Below are 21633 nucleotides of genomic sequence, written 5' to 3' on the forward strand. Positions count from 1 at the left end.
TGTGTCCGCGGGTCGCATCCTGGGCGCCCACGGCGGTCTCAGCTCCGCTCTCCTCCTCACCCCACTCTGCAGGACAAAGCCCGGCCCCCTTGCCCCGCGTTCTGTCCTCCTCCGGGGAGAGAGGGGGTAGATGGGCAGGAGGGGCGTTTCCCGCTGCAGCGCCGCGTAGCTGGTCCTCCTTCCTGGGAACTGGGGCTGGGTAAGAGAACCGGCCTGTTTGGCCCTGGTTTCCTTCTATTTTTGTTCCGTGTTTCGTTTCAGTTGTCTTTGTTCAGAAATATGACCCCCGTGCCGCCCACCCTTGGTGAGGATCGCAAATCGAGGTGCCTTCCTTGTCTGCTCTTCCTGAGTGTTCTGTTTGTGTTCCCTAACTGCCGAGCCTCAGCCAGCGTGGATCCCTGGGGGGAATCATTCCAGGGGAAGCCGGCCCCGCAGGGAAACTGGATTTCTGCCGGGGAACCAGGCCTGCTCCTCCCCCGCCCGCCCTCCCTGGCGGCTGTCGGGAGCTGCCTCTGGGGACTCGCTTCCCAGCACGAGCGAGGGGTTACGGCAGGGCTACCGCCTCCAGGGAGGCCCACGGAAGCAGCGACCCGCTCCTGGGGTGGGTGCTTCGGACGGTGGGACCCCCCCGGAGACTGAACTCCCTGCTCTGTCCCCCCATCCCTGCCTCCTCCTCCATCTGCACTACGTTCCCAGCCTGATCCTCAGATTCCTGCTCAAGGAAGAAGCTTCGAGTCCTTCAGGTGAAATAGTCACACGGAAGCAAAACAAAACTATATATATTTTCTTTTTTTTTTTTTTTTTTTTGCCTTATTGTTTTTTTTCCAAGAAAACTACTAAATTAAATAATTTTTAAAAAGTCAGATTGTCTGTCTGATTCACTTCTACTGAGTAGGAGGCAGCGGAAAGAGGTGGAGAACTGGCCCCACGGTGATTTGTTTTTCGGGAGTCAGGGAACTTGATCTTCATGGGAAACTGGGTGAAAAACTCGGCATGGGTTTCCAGATGTTTGAATTTAATTTCACCCGCCCGTATAAATTCTCAGGGTCTTAGCTGATCCATGCAGGGATTCAAATTCTGTGTTTTGAAGAATAAGCAACTCATAGGTGATTGGAAGACCTTGGAAAGACATAAGGACGCTGAAAATCCTGGTTTAGGTTTTCTCTGAGAAGTTGAAAGAGGGGAGAAGCTGGGCACGGTGGTGGGAGGGGCGTGGAGACCTTGGAGGAGGGCACCGCCAATTCTGGCCTGGGGGAGCGGCCCCTGTCCTCAGCCTGTGTTTCTGTGTCCAGGGTCCTGAGACTGGAGTGCTCAACGTTGCCTGACTTCCACTTAAACAATTTTTAGGACGTTCATGTTAGTTGTCAGGCTGAATATGAAGAAAGACGCCCAGAAAATAAACTAATTTACTCAAGGTCACATTGTTGATTGGTTAGTCACACCATTGGAATTCCAAGCAGGGTTTGCTTAACCCTGAAGTTTGCGACCTTTGCAACCTTGTGTTCTGTGAGACACTGGGCTGGAAGGCAGTGGGTAGCTAAGTCATTTCCTCCTCCTGGGCTATACATCGTGAAGACATGGGTATCTCTCTTTCCAGAAGCTTCTTAATGTGGATAACACTGTGTGGGGAGTCCTACCTGAAGGAAGGAGCATTCTTGAAGTTCGTCCTCCTGACGCCTTCACTTCTCAAGGCTCTCATGCCCACAAAATCAGTTGCATTGTCAGGGTTAACTTTCGAGCCTGGTTCTTGGGAAGGCCACTGATCTGGCACAAGTCATTTGCCTGATTCCCATTGTGGGCTGGGTGTGAAGTAGCAGCAGTGGTTTTTTCTGGCAGCTACAGCATGGTGGTAGACCCCTGACGTTTGTGAGAGCTGCATCCTGCAATCTTGAATAGCAGGTGGTGTGTAATTTCCTCCAATAGGGGCAGTTGAATGTACCCAAAACATTTCAACATCCTTCTTTATTTTTTTTAACTTATTATTTTGTGTTGGGGTGAAGCTGATGAACAATGTGGTGAAAGTTTCAGGTGAACAGCCGAGGGATTCAGCCATGCATATACATGTATCCGTTCTCCGCCCCGCCCTGTCAAATCCCCTCCCATCCAGGCTGCCACGTAACATTCAACAGAGTTCCATGCGCTGTACAATAGGTCCTGTTGGTTATCCATTTTAAATAAAACACAGCAGAGTGTGAATGTCCATCCCAAACTCCCTAACTGGCCTTCCCTGCAGCGCTCCCCACACAACCCTAAGTTCATTTTCTAAGTCTCTGAGTCTCTGTTTTGTAAGTTCATTTGTTTTTTTTTTGCTTTTTTTTTTTTTGTAAGTTCATTTGTATCCTTTCTTTTTAGGTTCCACTTGTAAGGGACGTCATGTGATACTTCTTTTCTTTCTTTCTTCACTCAGTGTGAGGCTGTCGAGCTCCATCCTTTCAGCATCCTTCCTTCAGTCCTTTAGGGCCTGCTGTGACATGATGGGCTGGGACCGAGATCCCGGAGCCTCCCTTCCGCATGATTCAGTTACGGATGACTCAGCAAAAGGACACATTATTGCATCCGTCAGGGAACTCTGCCCAGTCACTCAGTCGTGTCCAACTCTTTGTGACCCCACGGCCTGCAGCCCGCCAGGCTCCTCTGTCCATGGGATTATCCCAGGCAAGCATACTGGAGTGGGTTGCCGTTTCCTTCTCCACAGGGACCTCTGAAGTCCCACAAAAACATTAAACCTCTACATTTCAAGGATCTGCTCTACTTGCAGCAAGACAAATGAAAATCAACTTATAGTCCTAAAAGGAAGTGTAGAAAAATCACTAGAACGTATTCACTATAAGGTATATATCTTGTGAAGCTCTTAACATTGTTACAAAAACTTAAGAGTTTGCTTCTAAAGGTTTATAAAGCTTTTGCCCAGTAATATGCCCTGCCCTGTGGGAAGCATTCCCGAAGCCGTCCATGGTTTTCCGTTCCAAGTTCATAAAATAAACGGTGGTTACATTCTCTTCAGGCTTTCCTGCCTACTGTCTTTTCAGGTAAAGTGCTCCTCTTGGGGTTCACCTTGATTCCCCAGGGGAAGCTAACAAGCTGATTAGATGCAGTTTCCTTAAAGGTGAAAACCAGAGATCTCAGATTCTTCTATAAATAGCCTTGTGGAAGTCACACCTGAGTTTTATCAGGTGATTTTAGAAGTTAGTAAAGAACCAGATGTTTGAGCTTCCCTGTTGGCTCAGACAGTACAGAATCTGCCTGCAATGCAGGAGACACCGGTTTAATCCCTGGGTCGGGAAATCCCCTGGAGAAGGGAATGGCAACCTACTCCAGCATTCTTGCCTGGAAAATTCTATGGACAGAGGAACCTGGCAGGCTACAGTCCATGGGGTCACAAAGAGTCGGGCACAACTGAGTGACTCACACACCAAAAAACCAGTTGGCCCTGAGATAGATATGGCTAAGTATGTTTTCATTCATTCATTCAACACTGACTTCCAAGTTGTTACATAATATACATTAGGGATAACGAGCTCAGATAAAGGGACATTTACAATCTAGGTTGATAAATGGCACTGTAGGGAGGCAACACGCCTATAGGGAGTAGGGAGGGGGAATAAAGACGTCCAAGGAAGCCGCCCACAACTAGGAGAATGTATCTGAGTTGAGAGTTGCAAGTTAGAGGAAGAGCAAAGTATAAAATGCTGCATGGACCAAACCTTAAGGACCAAAATCAAGGAAAGCATCCTGAGTTTGGACGGCTATATGAATGGCTGGAGTTTAGGGTCAAGGAGAGGACACTGATTCGGTGATGGAGAGAGGTGAATCCCAAGTCATGGAAGTCTTTATATACTTTAGTGTTCAAAGAAGTCTTGGTTTTTGTTTTCAGTGAGGGAGCCAGAGAGAGATCTGTAAGCAGGATCGTGAGTCCCAGTGTGGAAAATGAGTGATAGGTACTCAATCAATTAAGAGGCTGGAGAAACTGTGAGAATGAGAGGTGCAAGAATTCCAGTAATAGTGAACAGGAATGAATAGCACTTGAGCATGACTATTGGTGGAGAGCAGAGGGAAAGAGGAAGGAATCTGTGTTTTTCTGGCTCTGGAAACTTGGCTGGAAGGTGGCAGCAAGCTAAACAAGTCTAGAGGAAAGACGGGTTCACTTTGGGCATTCCGAGTTGGAGGAGCCTGTGGAGAGCTTAAGGAAGCAATTTAAAACATGGGCCCAGATTCACTTTGCTGTCCACCTGAAGCAAACACAACATGGTAAATCAACTATATCCCAATAAAAATTAAAGTCATCGGACCAAATGTAATGGCTACATTTTTGTGAAAACTGAGGAATGAGATGCTAAGAGGCTGCACATTGAAATCACCTGGAAGTTAAAAATATATATAATTCTTAGCCCCATCTGCAGAGATTCTTATTCAGTTAGAGCTTGGGCTAGTGCAATTTTATATATATATATAATATATGAATGCAAAGGGTCAAAAATTATGAAATGGGAGAAGGTGGGCTAAATCAGCATATTAGGGGCTATTATTAAACTATAGATTGCTTCTCAGAGTTTGAGAGGTCTGAGTCAATTCCACTTTTTGACGATGTCTGTATGTTTCAAAATTTTTAAATGCCAAGATGAGATTACAAAAATTGAGATTTTGTTGTTCAGTTGCTAAGTCATGTCTGACTCTTTCCGACCCGATGGACTGCAGCACACTAGGCCTCCCTGTCCATCACTATCTCCCAGCAGTTTGCTCAAACTCATGTCCATTGAGTCACTGATGTTATCCAACCATCTCATCTTCTGCACCCCCTTGTCCTTCTGCCCTCAATCTTTCCCAGCATCAGGGTCTTTTCCAAACAGTTGGTTCTTTGCATCAGGTGGCCAAAGTATTGGAGTTTCAGCTTCAGGATCAGTCCTTCCAGTGAAAATTCAGGGTTGATTTCCTTTAAGATAGACTGATTTGATCTCCTAGCAGTCCAAGGGACTCTCAAGAGTCTTCTCCAGCACCACAATTAGAAAGCATCAGTTGTTTGGTGCTCAGCTTTCATGGTCCAACTCTCACATCCATACATGACTACTGGAAAAACCAAAATTTGACTACAAGGACCTTTGTTGGCGAAGTGATGTCTCTGCTTTTTAGTACTCTGTCTAGGTTTGTCATAGCTTTTCTTCCAGGAGCAAGAGACTTCTAATTCCTTGGCTGCAGTCACCATCTGCAGTGGTTTTGGAGCCAAAATAAAGTCTGCCACTGTTTTCACTTGTACCCCATTTATTTGCCGTGAAGTGATGGGACCAGATGCCATGATCTTAGTGTTTTGAAGACTGAGTTTTAAGCCAGCTTTTTCATCCTTAGCAAGAGGCTCTTTAGTTCCTCTTCATTTTCTGCCATAAAGGTGGAATGATCTGTATATCTGAGGTGGTTATTTCTCCTGGCAATCTTGATTTCAGCTTGTGATTCATCCAGCCTCTCATTTCACATGATGTACTATTCATATAAGTTTAAATAAGCAGGGTGACAATATACAGCCTCAACAAAATTGAGGTACACTTTAAATATTTAGATTTAGCAAATCAATGCTTTTAACATACAGATACCATGATATTAAAAAGTAGAGACATTACTTTGCCAACAAAGGTCCGTCTAGTCACGGCTATGGTTTTTCCAGTGGTCATGTATGGATGTGAGAGTTGGACTGTGAACAAAGCTGAGCGCCAAAGAGTTGATGCTTTTGAACTGTGGTGTTGGAGAAGACTCTTGAGAGTCCCTTGGACTGCAAGGAGATCAGTCCTGGGTGTTCTTTGGAAGGACTGATGCTGAAGCTGAAACTCCAATACTTTGGCCACCTCATGCGAAGAGTTGACTCATTGGAAAAGACTCTGATGCTGGGAGGGATTGGGGGCAGGAGGAGAAGGGGACGACAGAGGATGAGATGTCTGGATAGCGTCACTGACTCGATGGACGAGAGTTTGAGTGAACTCTGGGAGTTGGTGATGGACAGGGAGGCCTGGCGTGCTGCAATTCATGGGGCTGCAAAGAGTTGGACACGACTGAGCAACTGAACTGAACTGAACCATGACCCTATGTATAATACTTCATCGGGAGGTAATATTGAAAATTTACATTGGAAATCTTTACAAATGGCCTTCCTAACTGTTCTCTTCCATACATGTCTTGAAACCACTTTGACAATATCTGAAAAATTCCACATGTTCGTATCTTTTGGCTTTGTGAAATCTGCCTTCTCACAAGAAAAATAAATACAAAAGGATAGTCATTACAGTATTGTTTTTAATAATGAAAACTGAGGGAAAAATTAAAATGTCCATCATTAGGAAATTGATTAAGTGTATGTGTTATATCCACACAACCAATACAGTGTAAGCATTAAAAAGAATGAAATATGTCCACATAGCTAACATGAAAAAAGTCCATGATTTATTTTTACATGAGAAAAACAAATAGCAAGGTAGTTAGAAAAAGAGAAAAGTAAAATTATTACTTTTAGCTTATAAATAGAGGCCTTGCCTGCTGCTAAGTCGCTTCAGTCGTGTCCGACTCTGTGTGACCCCATAGACGGCAGCCCCCCCAAGCTCCCCCGTCCCTGGGTTTCTCCAGGCAAGAACACTGGAGTGGGTTGCCATTTCCTTCTCAAATGCATGAGAGTGAAAAATGAAAGTGAAGTCGCTCAGTCCTGTCCGACTCCTAGCGACCCCATGGACTGTAGCCCACCAGGCTCCTCCAACCACGGGATTTTCCAGGCAAGAGTACCGGAGTGGGGTGCCATTGCCTTCTCCGCTACCGCCCGCTAAAAGTATATCCAAATCCTTCTTTTGCTACAATGGAGCAGATATTTAATTACAGATGCGAGGAAGCCACTTTCCGGAAGTTGCCGAAATAGCTCAGTTGGGAGAGCGTTAGACTGAAGATCTAAAGGTCCCTGGTTCAATCCCGGGTTTCGGCAATGGTTTTAGGCGTCACCACCAACGATATTCCAAGAATACCCTCTATGGTTTGCACCCTTGTCTCCCCCTTCGGTGAGGGGAACCTCATTTGCCCTTGGATGGACAGGAAGCACTGGTCCCTACACCTTTACTTTTAAGCTGATCAATATCAAGTCAGTGTCCCTTTCCCTGCCCTTTAGTGTGTGAGGAACCAGCTCTCCCCATGCACCACGGGCCCTTCGCTTTTCTTTAAATTTACTTTTAGTTAGAGGATAATTGCGTTACAGTAGTGTGTTCCTTTCTGCAGTCAGCCGTAGGCAGACATGCCCCTCCCTCTTGAACCCTCCTCACTCCCACCCCACCCATCCCTGGAGGCCTCACAGCACGGATTTGAGCTCCCTGCCTCGGCCGGCTAGTTCCCAGCGGCTCTCTGTTTCATATGTGATAATGTGTCTTTTTCAACGTTACTCTTGGACTCGTCCCTCCCTCTCCTCCGCCGCCTGTTCCCTCTGCGTCTCCACGGCTGCCCTGCAAAAAGGTTCTTCAATACCATCTTTGTAGAGTCCACACACACGCCTTAACATACATTTGTTTTTTCTCTTCCTGACTTACTTCACTCTGTATAATAAGCGCCAGGCTCTTCCACTTTATTCTCTTTCTAGTTCATCCTGCCTTCCTGGTTCGGACCACGCTCCGCGAGCTGCGGGAGTTCCAATCTTCCCCGCGCGTCCGGGGGCGGCGGCTCCCGGCTCTGCAGGTGGGTTTTGCGGGCAGGGAGCCGCCACGTGCCGGGTAGGGGGCTGTCCTCGGGGGTGGCCACAGCCTGCGCCCTCTGTCTGCCGAAGAGATCCTCAACTGCAGCTTGGTTTGACGACACAAGGACAGCTTTCGGTGATGGTGGCGGTGGCCGGGTGAGGTGGGGTGAGGGGTTGGAATTCCTTTCTGGTTTATGTCTGCACTAGCGTTACCAAATCAAATACACGGCGCCCAATTGAATTTAAATTTCAGAGAAACAATGACTATTTTTAGTATAAGCATGTCCCAAAGAGCGCACGGGACATAATAATTACATACTCGTTATTTTTCCGAAATTCAAATTTAACTGTAATTTTATTTGCTAATCTCAAACCGCTGTTGTCCATCCCATATCCACACCGCTCTGACTTGGATGCGCCCTCCCGCCCCCACCCCCATCCCGAAGGCGCCTCGGCAAAGACAGAAACTCTCATCAGCAGGAACTGAATTTCAGAAGAAACTGGTAGTTTCTTGTTCTTAACAACTTGCAGGTTTCAAAAGGCATCACTTGATTTGTTCTCATCACCACCAGACAAGACCTCGGGTGGGGACCACCAGGGAACACCCCAGGAATCAGCCATCTTACCCGGTTCCAGGTTTCCAGTGCTGCCCACATTGGTCTGGGATAGGGGCCTCAAGGAAAGGGAGATTTGAAAGCTCCAGACTGAATCTTGAAAACAAACAGAAAACATCGAAAAATTTGTTGAGATAATGAGCCACTTCATTCAAGGCAGTGCAATGGCACACACAAGTAAAAGTGTTAGTTGCTTCAATCGTGTGCGACTCTTTGCAACCCTATGGACTGTAGCCCACCAGGCTCCTCTGTTCATGGGATTCTTTAGGCAAGAACACTGGGTTGCCATGCCCTCCTCCAGGGGATCTTCCTGACCCAGGGATCCATCAGGGGTATCTTACTTCTCAGGCATTGACTGCAGGTTCTCTGCCACTAGGCACCTGGGAAGCCCCATGGATCACCCTCTCTCAGGCAGGGCTCCATTTTTTGCCAGCTCCCAGGCTGGGACACAGGGAGAGAGGCAGGAGGCCTACACCTCACGTTCTGAAAACTCAAGATGTGATGAAAGTCGTCATGGAGGACCTGTGATTTGCTCTCCCCTTTCTGTTAACCTGTGCCAAGAGAGCCACTGAGGAGGAGCTTCATCCCCCAAATCTTTGTGCTTTTGGGTGGAAGGATGCGTTTTGATAAGGGACTCTGAAAAAGTCAATGATGATCAAAGAAAGGAAAACAACAACAACAACAACAGTGGATTAATGTCAGGCAGAACAAACTCTGCATGACTTATGTCAATGTGTGTGATACTGGATTTGATGTGTCAATATAGCAGCTCCGGTACATAAATGCCGGGTGGGATGGTGCTGTGAAGGTCTTCTTCAGATGTTATTAACATTTAAATCAGTAGACTCGGAATAAAGCAGTGGAGTATCCTCCATAACGCAGGTGTGCCTCATCTAATTATCTGAAGGTTTAAGAACAAAGATTGGGATTTCCTAATGGAGAAGGAACTCTCCTCAAGACTGACATCGAAAACCTGCCTGAGCCTACAAATGGCTGCTCTGCTGAAGCTGGCCTAGACTGCAAAATCAACTCTTACCTGAATTTCCAGCTTGTTGGCCAACCCAGTAGATTTTAAACTTGCCAGCCCCCACAATCCCCTGAGCCAATGAAATAATAGTCTCTCAGTCCCGTGTGACTCTTTGTGACCCCATGGACTGTAACCTGCCAGGCTCCTCTATCCATGGATTTTCCAAGCAAGAATACTGGAGTGGGTTGTCATTCCTTTCTCCAGGGGAAATTCTCAACCCAGGGATCGAATCTGGGTCTCCTGCATTGCAGGCAGATTCTTTACTGTCTGAGCCACCAGGGAAGCCCCGATAAAATAAGTCGTCTCGATCTATCCACAGGGATGCTGCTGCTGCTGCTGCTAAGTCGATTCAGTCGTGTCCGACTCTGTGCGACCCCATAGACGGCAGCCCACTGGGCGCCTCTGTCTCTGGGATTCTCCAGGCAAGAACACTGGAGTGGGTTGCCATTTCCTTCTCCAATACATGAAAGTGAAAAGTGAAAGGGAAGTCGCTCAGTCGTGTCTGACTCTCAGCAACCCCATGGACTGCAGCCTACCAGGCTCCTCCGTCCATGGGATTTTCCAGGCAAGAGTACTGGAGTGGGGTGCCATTGCCTTCTGCAGATCCACTGGGATGGCAGGCTTTAAAGTGTTACACACAGGTAAGATGGAAGGATGAGAGAGTAGTTACTGCTCCTGAGGAAAAAGTGCTCTGAACAACGTCAACCACCTTGGGACCATGAGGGTGGGCGTTATATTCCTAGGAAATGTTGGGCCTTTGCCTTAAAAAGGCAAACTCTTCCCAGTGTCTAGCCTGAAGAATCTCTTCCAGAGGTATTTAGATAGAAACAAGAGGCCCGGGGAAGACAGGTGTTACTTGCCCGCATCACCAAGCTTGAAAGCTTGGCACACTCCTACTCGCCTTTCAGGGCACAGTTCTAATTCTCCCCGCACCCCCGCTGGCAGGTCCTTCTCTCCTTGCCTTCTAAGCATTCCTCTGTGTTATCTGAGCACTTCCGTCTTCCTGTATTAAAGCATTAATTACACGGCCCCAAAGGTCCCTAGACAGCATATTAGAAAGTGGAGACATTACTTTGCCAAAATAGGTCCCTCCAATCAAAGCTATAGTTTTTTCAGTAGTCATGTATGGATGTGAGAGTTGGACTATAAGGAAAGCTGAGCACTGAAGAACTGATGCTTTTGAACTGTGGTGTTGGAGAAGACTCTTGAGAGTCCCTTGGACTGCAAGGAGATCCAACCAGTCCATCCTAAAGGAAATCAGTCCTGAATACTCATTGGAAGGACTGATGCTGAGGCTGAAACTCCAATACTTTGGCCACCTGATGCGAAGAACGGACTCATTGGAAAAGAGCCCGATGCTGGGAAAGATTGAAGGCGGGAGGAGAAGGGTATGACAGAGGATGAGATGATTGGATGGCATCACCTACTCGATGGACATGAGTTTGGGTGGACTCCGGGAGTTGGTGATGGACAGGGAGGCCTGGTGTGCTGCAGTCCATGGGGTCGCAGAGTCGGACACGACTGAGCGACTGAACTGAAATGAATTGAAAGGTCTGCTCCCAGCTCTATAGTGGACCCACAGCGCGGGGGAGGGAACACCAAGGATTGGGGGGGTCAACCAAGCGCCTCCCCAGGGCGCGGCGTGACGAGGCCCACAGGACCGAAAGGGCGCCGAAACACGGCGTGTACGAAGCCCAGAGCGTCGCCCTCAGCTAATCCGTCTCGTGGGCCCAGGACGGGGACAGGAAAGTGCCGCGCGGCGCTTCTTGGGCGAGGAAGCGGCCTCAACGCCGCCTCGCGCGCTGAACCGAGGCCTCCGACCCCGCGCGCTCCGGGGGCCCTGAAGGCTGGCTTCTCCCGCCTCAGGGGTGTGCAGGTCTCAGGAAGCACGTTTGCCAGGAGCTCTCTACAGAAAGGCGCGCCTCTTCTGTTTCACTGGAGGAACCTGCCTTCGGCTGCCAGAGAGCCACCTAGTCCCCTCCCTTCCGCCCTCCCCACTTGGCCCGCGCCCCGCCGCGGAGCCTGCAGACTGGAGTTGCAGCGCTCGCAGGAGGAAGCCGGAAACGCCCGGAGCGCCCCCCCACAATCCTCAGCGCCAGCCTTCGTAGGCTTTCACTCATCAGAGTGAGCTTCCGAGCGACGAGCCCGGATAGCTCAGTCGGTAGAGCATCAGACTTTTAATCTGAGGGTCCAGGGTTCAAGTCCCTGTTCGGGCGCAGTTTCGACTTTTTAATACCGGGATTTTTGAAAGTGAGAACCAGGTATAGGAGCCTCCGTTTGTTAGCCTCTTTCCTTTAGAAAAGGGAGTGAGATGTGGCGCGTGTACGCTGCGCACCCAGTCGCCTTCGGGGGAGCAGCCCCGCAGACGCCGCACGCCCTGGTTGCACAGGCCCCGCAAGATGCGCCGTGCGTGGCGGACGCTCCAAAGCCCCGGCCTCCGGGCAGCCGCCGGCGGCGGCGCGGCCCCCGCCGCTGAGGTGGGCGCGCGTCGGGCAGGCCGGGCTCCCGCATGGCCGCCGCCCTCCGGCCTCACCCAGAGTGTGGAGCGGGGCAGCCCTGCTTGGTTGCGGATGCTTTGAGGGCAGATTAGTGACTTCAGTTAAGAGATAGCGTGTTCTGCCACCCTGACGGCGGGGCGGCGCCTGCAGGGACCCGCGTCGGTCACGCGCTGGGCACCCGGCGGGCACCTCGTGGGCGGCTCTCGGTCCTCGCGTTGGTGTCCGGGGGAGAGGCCGGGAAGGCGTCCGGGGGCGAGAACAGGCGGCCTGGGACTCGGCGGGACGTGACTGTTCTCAGACGCCAGGAATGCGGTTTCTTCCTCACTGCTCTGGAAAGCCCGGAGCTAAAAGCGGCGCACTTTGGAAGGTGAAGTTGGCAACTGAAAAAGCAGAGGAGAGACGAGTCCTTTTACAATTTTTCTTTAAAATTTTCCTTAACGGGGTTGAAGACGCAGCCGGCGTCGCCGAAATAGCTCAGTTGGGAGAGCGTTAGACTGAAGATCTAAAGGTCCCTGGTTCAATCCCGGGTTTCGGCAGGACTTTTGCTGAGTGGGTCTGGAGTCCTTTCCTTTCCTTCGTGTCTTCCCGAAGGCAAGCCACCACACACGGTGAAGATGCTAAGAGCTTAAGCCTTTAAAGAAACCTGGACCCGGTCGCAGAGTCATTCCACTTACACACTGTTGGATGTTGGGTCGCAGCGTGTGGCCTGACTCGCATTTATAATGTGGTCAGCTCAGGTCTACAGGTGGAAGGTTTTGGATTTGATGCGAAATATAATCACGTTGGGTTTGCAGGTTTTTCTTATTGGAGGCAGACATGAAGACAGTGTTCAAAAACGTTTGTCTCTACAGCAGGACTGGCAAATCAGGGTCCCACAGGTGCTTTAGAAGAATGGTCGGGATGCTTCCTGGCTGGAGAGGTGATTTATAAGCACGTGTCACGGCCTAAAATATTTCTTGCAATCTCAGTTTTCTCACCTCTCTTCTCATAAACCGTGCGTGAACTGTTACTGCTCAGAGCGAATGTTTGCAAATTTCCTGTCAGGAGCATTACCATCGTTACTCTAACGACAGGGATGCAAATGTCTTGGTTATGTGTTTATTGATGTTTTGAATATAATTCTACATACTAGTTTTAAGATTAAAATATCCAAAGACCAAGTATCTATCATACAAAGGCTGTAAAAGACTGAGGTTGGGAGAGAAAGTTACCGGGCACTTTCCCCACCCCCCCCCCCCTTTCACTTTTTCTGCAAAACCCACCCCGGTCTGGCCTGCCTGCTGGGTTGTAAACCCCTGACTGAATCAAGTGTGTTTTGCACAACCTCACCTCAGAGAGTGGTGTGGACACATTTCAATTTGTTTCAAGGTTTTAAAATAACCGCCGCCCGAACAGGGACTTGAACCCTGGACCCTCAGATTAAAAGTCTGATGCTCTACCGACTGAGCTATCCGGGCTCTCGAAAACACTTCCTCTCCTAGTCTATCCACAGAAAATAGACCGCGCTGCCGTTCCCATTGGATTAAAATTCTGAGTCTTTTTGTTGATTTAGTGAGTGGTGAAACTGCAAAATCAAGTTGGAGCGGGCTTTTGGTGGAAGTCTTTTCTGATCCCATCACTGACAGACTATGAAGAAAATATTAGTAAGTGCCGGCCAACCCCTGCTGCGACTAAAGGAGGATGCTCTCTCACCCCTTGCATCTCAAGGAAACATCTCAGGAGGAATTCTGATTTAGGACCCTTGGGGGGCCTCCTGGGGAGCTGGGGATTTCTAAACCCAGTCTTGGTCTGTGAAGAGCCCCAGAGCATCTTGTGGGTGGAACCTTATGAATAATTGATTAGGTTTCCTGTCTTTATTCATCAGAACCTATTCAGGACCAAGACACGGCGGGCGTCCTCAGTGAGGCGGGAAGACACACGAGATAAATATCAAGCGCTTGGGTGGTGGGAAGCCGGTCAACACCGGAAGTTAAGGGTCCTAACTAGTCTTCTAGCGGGTGATGATTCCCCGCTGAGCTGCCAATGGTGACTGGGGGCCTGAAGGCTCAGGAAGAGAATCCTGAGCAGAGGGAAGGGCAGAAGGGAAAAGACCTCCGCTAGTGAATCTGACGGAGAAGGCAATGGCACCCCACTCCAGTACTCTTGCCTGGAAAATCCCATGGATGGAGGAGCCTGGTAGGCTGCAGTCCGTGAGTGAGGTCGCTAAGAGTCGGACACGACTGAGCGACTTCACTTTCACTTTTCACTTTCATGCATTGGAGAAGGAAATGACAACCCACTCCAGTGTTCTTGCCTGGAGAATCCCAGGGATGGGGGGGAGCCTGGTGGGCTGCCGTCTATGGGGTTGCACAGAGTCGGACACGACTGAAGCGACTTAGCAGCAGCAGCAGCAGCAGCGGTGAATCTGAACATTTTCCTTGAAGCTCTCATTGAAAAGTTTCAATCAGGCTGAATTTTATATTTTTAGGAAGTCCTATTACCCTGGAGGCAACCCATCTTGCCTACAGTTCTATCAAACACTGAATGTTGCAGCCATCAAGCCATCAGGCACTGCAGCTTCCCTGTTGTGTACTCTAAGGGGAATTCAGAATGGATAAAAAACAGGATATTGGCCCTAGATAGTTAAGATGCATGTCAAAGGAATAATTTCAATGAGGCCCGATCCTTGCATCATCCCATACTTAGGAAAGCACTAAAATAATTAACTTGAGATGTATGTTTTTCTATGTTTAGCAGTAATCTTTTGATGTTCAATTACATTTTTTTTTTCCCCTCCAGAAAAAATCCCTATATATCCTGGGTCCTGCCTTACTGTCTTTGGAACAGTTCCTCAGAGCTACCCGAGAGTCTGCTTCTCTGGCTGGTCTTCAGTAAGGTCCTTGAATAAAACGTGACTCATAAGTTGTAGGTTGTGTGTGTGTGTTTCAATTGTCAATAGTAGGCCCAACCCCACCCCCCCCCTTTTTTTTTCTTACTTCTGCTCCTTCATTGCCATGTTATTCATCGAGGCGTTGGATAAGATCCCTTGAAAGAGTAAAGGAAGGGAAGGGAATCCTATGGAGAAGAGCCTCATAAGGGTTTTAGCTGTCCCTGGAATTCAGACACTTCCTCTGTTGAGGAAGAATAATTGTAGTTCTTTTATGGAGGAGTGTAACCGAGCAGGATCCTAGGGGGCCTTCCTGGGACACACCCCTCCCCCCCACTACAAGGCTACCTGTCTCTTGTTTGTAGAAAAGGTTTCCTCTCCCAGGCTTCCCAAAGGCTAGCTCTAGAGGTAAGGATTGGAAACATGTAAACATCTAGTAACAAAAGCTAGCAGCTGGGCCAGGAGTTTTTATTCAGTCACTAAGTCCTGTCCAACTCTTTGCAACCCCATGGACTGCAGCACACCAGGCTTCCCTGTTGTTCACTGTCTTCCAGAGTTTGCTCAAATTCATGCCCACTGAGTGGTGGTGCTATATGATCATCTCATCCTCTGCCGCCCCCTTCCTGGGCCAAGAGAACTGGTAACAATGGAAATAGATCAGCCACATAAGTCACAGAATCTTTAGTTCCTTCCTGAAAGACACAGATAACAGTATCTGATGCACATTCCTGAGGTGGTTTGCAGATGCTAAAACCACCACCAGAGGGAAAAAGCCAGCTGCACAGAGAGTAGACTGTAGCCTTGACACAAATGACTCCATCCTGAGCGGCACCAAATCTGTGGCTTGCATACCTCCAGAAATTCGCCTCAAGAAAGTGGAACCAAACTGACCCTGGAGTTGAAGATTAACTGTGATTAAAACAAGACGAGTCCAGCCAGACCACAGCATTACTCATTTTGAGATGACCGTCAGAGCTGGCTGTGCTGTTCTGCACACAAGACCCACTCGCTCACCCCGGACACTTCCTGGTTTTTCCCTATGAAATCTTTTTCTCTCCAACTGAAAACTTGGAGACGGTTTGGGGTACACCTGTCTTCTGTCTTCCTAGGTTGCTGGCTTCCTGAATAAAAAGCTTCTTTCTTTTCCCACCAGTTCTTGTGTCTCTTGAACATTGACTTTTGAGTGAGAGCAGCTGCGCCTGAGTTCATTTCCAGCTCCTGCCGCTAACCTCAGGAACTATGAACAAAGTTTAAAAAGCAAGCCAGTATGGAAAGATATTGAAGTTACGTTGAACAAAAATGACAGAAGTTGCCAAACAGTATGTATGAGATAATATGTGTGGAAGAGTCAAAGGATGTGCACAGGGATAGACATCTTTTAAACGTGTATATCTGTACATATATGTATTAAACATATGCATACATGTACTAAATATATATATTTACATATTTGTTTTTTGCATATACATGAGATGTTTAAGGATAGAAAACAATCTAATAAAAATGACCACCTTTAGAGGAACGGCTTTGAAGTGTGTGTTTCCTCTAAGTACATCTGTATTATTGGGTAAAAAAAAACAAGCGCGTATTGTTTTAAATCATAAATGAAGAAAAAATGTATCAGATTATTCTATCCTTCAGAGATCACATAGGCAGTGCTTCAGATCAAAGCGTCCCTGATCCTGTGTTTTCTACAGACCCCAGCAGACAAAAGAGAAAAACAAATTTCCTTCCCAGTAGGAGCTGGGTCCAGAGAAGGCGATGGCACCCCACTCCAGTACTCCAGACACTCCAGACACGACTGACCGACTTCACTTTCACTTTTCACTCTCATGCATTGGAGAAGGAAATGGCAACCCACTCCAGTGTTCTTGCCTGGAGAATTCCAGGGATGGGGGAGCCTGGTGGGCTGCCGTCTATGGGGTCACACAGAGTCGGACACGACTGAAGAGACTTAGCAGCAGCAGCAGAGGCCGGGTCTCCCTCTGTGCCTCAGGGTTTTGGAGGAGAGTTACTGGTGTCCAGGAGGACTTTTCCCCTGTATCCTTCTTAGTTCTTCTGGATGGTCTAAGAATTAAATTGATGAGACATATTAACAGGAGAAAATCAAAGAAAAGTTGAATAACATGTATACATGGAAGGGACCCAGAAAAATCAGTAACTGGCCAAAATGTCTGAAACCCTCACCACAAATATCTTCAGCTAAAGCCAAAAGGGGATGCTCGGGGTAGTGATTTGGGACCTCAAAGGGGAAGAAGGCAACTGACATGGGGATGGAAAAGCAAATGTGTGCTAAACCAAGGTTTGCTGGGCCATGCAGAGGCCATGGGCAGGGCAGAGGGACTTTTAATGCAGAGCCTGTGCTGGGTGTTTCCCTGTCTACACACCTGTTAGGGCTCCCGCTGTCTGCCTGGAACAGGTCCTCCATGGCCTTTCTTCAGGCGGTCAGGGAGAAGGTCAAAAGTCACACTTTCTTCTCGACCGTTTAAGACTTCAACTGTTTTCAGCTTGAGACAATCCACGTGCCAAAGACACATTTTGAGGTGGTGAATTTGCTCCCCTTCACTGGTAGTGAAAAATCACCAGTGAAATTAGAAGCATCTTTCACAAATGAAGATGTGGATCCCTACGAATCATATGACATGGCTTTAACCAAGAAAAATAAAAGCAGCTCCCCCACCCCCGCCGCGGGAGTTCCCTGTCTGATGAAGTCAATCCTCTGAGGAGCTGGTGAGCTTTTGGCATAACCTCAGCTTCTACCACAGCTCTGGGTTTAAAGCTGAGTTCGGCTTTGAATGCAACTGGGGGAGCATGAAGATCTATTTGCTGTTCTCCTAAGGCAGGCTAGATGGACAGGCACTGAACACGGAGAACCCAAGTCTCAGAGGGCGAAACATCAAGTGTTGATGATGTGGAACTGGGTTGCTTAGCACAGAGAGAGTTAACTGGAGCTGTGTGCAATCTCATTTAACAAACTGTAGTGGTTTTTTTTTTCCCCTATGTACTATCCCTCCATCTCTTCGTCCTCCATCCTGAAATGCCACCGTCTTCCTACTTTTCAAGTTCTTTGGTTTGGGAAGTTCCCTCCAGTCCTTAAAGTCAGGGATCTTGCCTGTCTTTGCCACAGAGATCCCGGCTTGATCCCTTCCAGAGGGCGTCCGGTCCTGAGGACTCTTAGACCTTCGGTACTGCTGCGCCCACCACAGGCAGGCCCACCTTTGTCCTGAAAAAGTTCTGTGGCACTCTATCGTGCCAGCCCACTTAATTGTGCATAGCGCTTACCACCATCTGGAATTCGATTTGCTGGTTTATAAACCATCTCTCCCCTCTCTTACTCTACTCAGTAAGCTTGCTGGTAAGGACCTTGTATATTTGTTGCTGTTCATGTTATTTTCTGCTTATTTATTTTTTTAATCTTCGCATTCCCACAACCTCGGCGTTCAGAACGGTATTTGGCACATAGCATGATCTTAAATGGCGACTGTTTATTTTATTTTTTAATTTAAATTTATTTTGGTGACTGTTTAAAAAAGCCAAAGTTTTTACTGCACACTGCCTCCTGCCCAGTTCTCTACCAAGTGGCATAGCTTCACGTTGACGTATACTTTCTAACTTTCCAAGCCTTAAATTCTGAAGTTATTGCTACATTTTCCAGGTCTGCTACAAACTTTCAGATTAAAGGTCATCGCGCCTCAGGCTAGAAAAGCAGAACCCGTTGTACCAGAAGTGGGGTTCGAACCCACGAGGATATAAATCCATTGGATCTTAAGTCCAACGCCTTAACCACTCGGCCATTCTGGTACCTGCCGAATAAGTTTTATTTTTACGCAAATTGAGTCATATTAAGCTACTGCTAAGTTGTAAAACAATAAATTTTTTATTCCTTTTAAATTTTTAATAAATTAAAATTTTTATTCCTGTTGTAAAAGAACAACAAGGGAATGGGAGTGGGGAGGGGCCGCTCAGCAGCTTTGGCCACGGCCTGTTAATGTCCTCAGGTCGAGCTAGCAGAGACTCGAGAGCCACAGCAAGGCGACGGGGAAGACTGAAGAGGCAGGACTCACGCCTGAGGCCGTGACAGCGCAGTGCGACGGGACCCTTCCCAACGTGGGCGAAGGTCGCTGGACTTGGTAGGGGATGTGTCTCCCTCCGAACTCTTTCCTCATTTATCAAAAGAGAAGCGACTCTGGTGGGACTCGAACCCACAACCTTTGAATGCCTCCGTCTGTCTAGAAGTCCAATGCGCTATCCATTGCGCCACAGAGCCCGGTGCTCGAGCCCCCTCCGCGCAGCTGACATCAAGGCAGAGCGGCGGCGTCTGGAGGGCCGCCACGGGCGCATCCAGACCGGCTCTGTCCCGGACAAGTGGGGGCGCTCGTGTCGCCGAGGACAAGTGCGGACGGGACTTGCGGGGGGAGGTCTGAGGGCCATCTGAACGCTTCCGTCCGCGGGCCGTCACCGGCCTCCACCCTCCGCCGCGCTGACTGTGCGGAGGAAAAAGCCTCTGCGCGCGGTTTCTGTATCCCATCCTGGCGGCGCTCCCCAGCGCGCGGTTCCATAGTGTAGCGGTTATCACGTCTGCTTTACACGCAGAAGGTCCTGGGTTCGAGCCCCAGTGGAACCACGAGGCGGGGGTCGCTCTCTTTTAGAGGCATTTTAAGTTGAGACTTCTTGGGGCCAGCCGCAGCTCGAGTTTTAACTCGGGAAGTGGCGACTGCGACTCCCAACGGGGCTTTGCTCCGAGCCCCAACCGTAGACTCGCGCCGGGGTGCCCGAGCAGACGGGTCGCCGAAGCTGCCCCTTCTCGGCGTTTCTAGGAGCGTTCGGGCAGCCCCGCCCGCCTCAGGGCGTCGCGCGCCATTGCGCCTGCGCGCTCGCGCCTGCCGGTGGATCTGCTTCCGGGTCCCTGAGGGGGTCCGCGGGCGTCGCGCGCCATTGCGCCTGCGCGCTCGCGCCCGCCAGTGGATCTGCTTCCGGGTCCCTGAGGGGGTCCGCGGGCGGTTGAGGAGTGCGGATCCCTGGCATTAGCCATTCTCTGTCCACGCCTGCTTGGCCGCGAGGGACATCCCTACGGTCCCCTCCCTTGTTTGTTCATTACTTCACGTCCGCTGACCTGTTGCTTCATTTATTTAAGTTTACAGTACTTTTTGAAACATTGTGTGCTGATGGTCGTGGACTTGGGCAAACCCTGGGAGACAGTGAGGGACAGGGAGGCCTGGCGTGCTGCAGTCTATAGGGTCGCCAAGAGTCGGAGACGGCTGAGCGCTGAGCACGCGGGTGCTGGAGAATCCAAACCAGCCCCTCTGTTTTTACAGTGTTGTTTCCCCCGGTTAAGAATTTCTCTTTGACCAAATTGTAGCCGGCTCCTCTGAGCCCTTGTCTCAAATAGCCGGCTTATAAGGCTTGAAGAGACAGTAACACTAATATTGCTTTTAATGAACTGTGGTGTTGGAGAAGACTCTTGAGAGTCCCTTGGACTGCAAGGAGATCCAACCAGTCCATCCTAAAGGAAATCAGTCCTGAATATTCCTTGGAAGGACTGATGCTGAAGCAGAAACTCCAATACTTTGGCCACCTGATGCGAAGAGCCGACTCATTGGAAAATATCCCGATGCTGGGAAAGATTGAAGGTGGGAGGAGAAGGGGACGACAGAGGATGAGATGGTTGGATGGCATCACCGACGTGATGGACATGAATTTGAGTAAACTCCGGGAGTTGGTGATGGACAGGGAGGCTTGGCGTGCTGCAGTCTATAGGGTCGCAAAGAGTCAGACACGACTGAACTGACTGAATTCAAGGCAGCACCCCCTAAAATGGCCCGACTTTCAATTACAGAGTCTGCCTGAGAAAGCTGAATGGTGCCGCCCCGTCCCGCCTTCACTGTTTGTTCCAGACAGGAGCTGAATTTGCCCTCATCGCCTGTGTCTCCTGCATCAGGCGGGTTCTTTACCACTAGCACCGCCCGGAAGCCCCTCTTCGTAAAAGACTTATGATTATTGTACAAAAGGTAGCATGCCATAAGGACCGCTCCCCTGCAATATCCTAGAAGTCTTTCTATTTCCTTCTTAAGCCTTCACTCATCCTTTCACTTCATGGTTTGGGTATAGCCCAATTCTTTAATCTGTGCCTTTTAATGAGCAATTACATTGTATTCAGTCTTACAGACCATGCTCTAGTGGGTTTCCTTATTTGTAGGTTTTGGAGTGGATCAGTCTGTAGAGTAAAAATAGCAGAAATCTTGAATGGTCACTATTATCTGACCTATTTTACAGATGAGGAAGAGAAAGAACAGGGAAGTTAAGTGATAGACCAAGTCTCATACTGCCCTAGACAGTCGTGGTGCACATCGAAGCAATGATTCCATTGAGCCCAACTCTTGCATCTTCCCATGCATAAAAAAGGTGCGAAATTCATTAACTTGAGATGTCTCTTTAATTAGCAGTAATCTTTTGATATTTGACTTTTTGTTTTTCTTTTCAAAAAACTCTTACATCCTGGTCCTCTCCTCTTCAGAACAACCCTTCAAGCTACCTGAGAGGCTGGACCCCAGGTTTAAGTCCTCAGTAAGTCCACCGAATAAAACATAATTCTTGATTCTTAGGTTGTGTGCCCCGCCCCCCCCCCCCCCCCCTCCCCTTCAACATGGGTTTTCAGGCCTCATCTCTGGAAATAAAAAAATCTCAGTTAAACTCTTAAAGGCTTGCCAAAGGGAGGAATATGGAGAAGGAATGTTTCCCTCTAGTGGTGAGAAGACATTATGAAACATTTTGCTCTGTAGACTCTGCTCCTATTGAAGAGGTTCTTTCGAAATATAGGCCCCCCCCCCCCCGCCCCCTTCAAAAAAAAGAAGGAAAGAAATACAACTTCCCAGGGTGGGAGATGTTGAACAGTTTAGTCAAAATACCGATACCCTGTGTTAGAACTCATATGTTAAACGATTGTT

The 21633-nt window shown here is 48.7% G+C and overlaps 1 long non-coding RNA gene and 7 other non-coding genes across 10 annotated transcripts; 5 read left to right on the forward strand and 3 right to left on the reverse strand.

Moving 5' to 3' along the window:
* Window positions 1–6876: 6876 nt before the first annotated feature.
* TRNAF-GAA lies at window positions 6877–6949 on the forward strand. The gene has a single exon. It is a non-coding gene; the product is annotated as a tRNA-Phe (tRNA).
* Window positions 6950–10757: 3808 nt separating this feature from the next.
* Window positions 10758–14720, forward strand: LOC112579530. Of its 3 annotated transcripts, XR_006545200.2 has the most exons (3): window positions 10758–11586; window positions 13376–13466; window positions 14602–14720. It is a non-coding gene; the product is annotated as an uncharacterized LOC112579530 (long non-coding RNA). The 3 variants fall into 3 exon arrangements; XR_006545201.2 differs by having other exon boundaries at window positions 10758–13998; XR_006640064.1 differs by having other exon boundaries at window positions 10758–13466.
* TRNAK-UUU lies at window positions 11469–11541 on the forward strand. Its single transcript has one exon. It is a non-coding gene; the product is annotated as a tRNA-Lys (tRNA).
* On the forward strand, window positions 12287–12359 carry TRNAF-GAA. The gene has a single exon. It is a non-coding gene; the product is annotated as a tRNA-Phe (tRNA).
* Window positions 13208–13280, reverse strand: TRNAK-UUU. Its single transcript has one exon. It is a non-coding gene; the product is annotated as a tRNA-Lys (tRNA).
* Window positions 14721–18407: 3687 nt separating the features above from the next.
* TRNAL-UAA lies at window positions 18408–18490 on the reverse strand. Its single transcript has one exon. It is a non-coding gene; the product is annotated as a tRNA-Leu (tRNA).
* Window positions 18491–18870: 380 nt separating this feature from the next.
* TRNAR-UCU lies at window positions 18871–18956 on the reverse strand. The gene is given in 2 exon segments: window positions 18871–18906; window positions 18920–18956. It is a non-coding gene; the product is annotated as a tRNA-Arg (tRNA).
* Window positions 18957–19240: 284 nt separating this feature from the next.
* Window positions 19241–19313, forward strand: TRNAV-UAC. The gene has a single exon. It is a non-coding gene; the product is annotated as a tRNA-Val (tRNA).
* Window positions 19314–21633: the final 2320 nt, after the last annotated feature.

This window comes from Bubalus bubalis, chromosome 16 (genome assembly GCF_019923935.1).
Source record: "Bubalus bubalis isolate 160015118507 breed Murrah chromosome 16, NDDB_SH_1, whole genome shotgun sequence".
NCBI classification, from domain to species: Eukaryota; Metazoa; Chordata; class Mammalia; order Artiodactyla; family Bovidae; genus Bubalus; species Bubalus bubalis.